General features: G+C 55.0%; 1 pseudogene; it reads left to right on the top strand.

The window, feature by feature from the left end:
• The window catches only part of LOC109312065, a 2,297-nt pseudogene extending 1,084 nt beyond the window's left edge, over positions 1 to 1,213 (top strand).
• The last annotated feature ends 1,192 nt before the right edge of the window (positions 1,214 to 2,405 follow it).

Genomic DNA, 2,405 nt, shown 5'->3' with positions numbered 1-2,405 from the left:
GCCACAAGTTGTTGGAGAGGAGGTTTGGATTAGACATCCGCAAGAACGGCTTCACGGTCAGGGCGGCTAGGAGCTGGAACCAACTTCCAAGGGAAGTGCTGCTGGCTCCTACCCTGGGGGGCTTTAAGAGGAGGCTGGATGCCTACCTGGCTGGAGTCATTTGAGCTCATTTTTTTCTCCTGCTCAGGTGTGCGGTCGGACTTGAAGATATACAAGGTCCCTTCGACCCGACTCCTGTGAGTCTATGATTCTCCCTGGCTCAGCACTGGCGCATTCATTTGGGAAGGAAGTCACACCGCTGCACCGAGTGCAGGAAGAGCTTTGCCAGTCAGCAAGACCTGTCCCAGCACCAGTATGCGCAGAGCCGGCAGCAGCTACATCGCCATATCGAGTGTGGGAAGAGCTTCAAGCAGCCCTCCGACCTGGCCTGTCACAAGTGCATGCACATGGGGGAGAAGCCACATCAGTGCACTGAGTGTGGGAAGAGCTTTACCTCCTACACCATCCTGGCTGAGCACCAGCACATCCACATGGGAGAGAGGCCACATCGATGCTTTGAGTGTGGGAAGAGCTTTACCTACCCTTGCCGCTTGGCCCAGCACCAAAATGTCCACAGAGGAGAGAAGCCATATCAGTGCTCAGTGTATGGGAAGAGCTTCGTCTAATCTGTCTACCTGCTGCAGCACCGGCATGTCCACACAGAGGAAAAGCCACATCAGCGCTCGGTGTGTGGGAAGAGATTCACAAAATCTGGTTCCATGGTCGAGCACCAGTGCATCCACACAGGAGAGAAGCCGCATCGGTGCTTTAATCGTGGGAAGAGGTTCACCTGCTCCCACACCTTGGCCCAGCACCGGCATATCCACACAGAGGAGAAACCACACCAGTGCTCTGAGTGTGGGAAAAGTTTCACCTACTCCTCCACATTTGTGAAGCACCAACTCATCCACACCAGGGAGAAGCCACATCAGTGCTTGGTGTGTGACAAGAGCTTCAGGCACTCCTCCAGCCTGGCTCAGCACCAGCGCATCCACACCCAGGAGCATCCATAATCCTGCCAGCAATGCAGGAAGGGCTTGGAGATGCCGCCCTGCTCAGTACCCCGCAGTGTCTGCATTCAGGCAAGCAACGCGATGGTGGTCCAATGCAGAAAGAGGTCACCAAGCCTTTGGCCCTCGTAGGGCAGTGCAGGACCCCAAAGACCCAGACGCTGCACCCAAGGTTTGCTTGTTGGGGAGGGGCCAGGAGGAAGCACCTCAAGCAGACACCAGCACAAATGCTGGGGAACATGTAAGGATATGATCTTTGTGTCAGTCTGGGAGCCCCCGCCTTTCACATCACTCTCTAAAATCAGTCAGTGCTCCCCAGGGGAAAAAAAGTGCCTTCACAACAGGGTGCCCCCCCCTCCACCAAGACAGCTGGCTCCAAATGACACCCCGGGACTGTCCTTGGCTGTCTCCAAGCTTCGTCCTCCCTCCTGGTCCCAGGGTTCCTGTATTGAGGATTCTGAGGTGCAGCAAGGAGGACATTTATGGCTGGGAAAGCATTCCCAAACCTCCCCCGTCTTCACCTGTCCTCACCACCACATGACCCGCTGGGTGCCTGCAGCTCCCCCTGCCCTCCTTCCCTTCAGTGCATTCACTATAATACAGTTTCTACTAAATACCCAGAACAGGACATAACATCCCTGTGGTTGGTCTCTGTATGCTCTCCAGGGCTGTGAGGTGGGAACAGAGCAGGGCCCAGGACCCTTTTCCAGGGCAGATCTCTCTGTGATTTCCCAGCCCCTTCCCTGTCCAGAGGATTCCCCATACTGCAGGGGCTGCTGATAACCGTGGGGAGCGGGAGTTGCTCACGCTCCAGGAGTTGGTCGCACTCGAGGTATTGCTCCCGTGTCCTGCTGTGCAGCAAAGGACCCTGCCCTTGGGGCTTTTGAAGGGACCCCTGGTGAGGGGCAGTCGAGTCCCTTTTCTGGGTGAATTGTGGTAGCAGGGGTGAAGGAGGTGCAGCCTGTGCCAGGGTGGGGAAAGCATGAGGATGTGCTCTGCATGAAATGCAGCTCATTGTAATCTCCCGTTGTGAATATTGATGCCCCCCTGCTAGTGCCAAAGCCATTTGGCTCCATGGTTGGCCTGTGGGGGCTACTCCAAGAGGATAACAGCCCATCACTGAGCACAGTCATTCATTCATTTGTCCCATAATTGTCCTCTCTGCTGATCCCTCCCAGTGTATAAATCCACCCCCACTTTCCCTGCATTAGTGTTTAAGGAAATAACCTGGTGACTTTTGAGCGAGCCTCAGTTGTGTCTTCACAATGCCTTAGTTCAGAGCCTGCTTCCTGAAGGCTTCTTGCACTAGTTTTGTGACAGCCTGATAGAGAAGAGGATGCTGCATTACACAGATGT

This window comes from Crocodylus porosus, unplaced genomic scaffold (genome assembly GCF_001723895.1).
Source record: "Crocodylus porosus isolate Cpor-Errol unplaced genomic scaffold, CroPor_comp1, whole genome shotgun sequence".
Lineage (NCBI taxonomy): Eukaryota > Metazoa > Chordata > Crocodylia > Crocodylidae > Crocodylus > Crocodylus porosus.
Note: the sequence above shows the minus strand (reverse complement) of the source record. Positions and strands in the feature narration are given on the sequence as shown.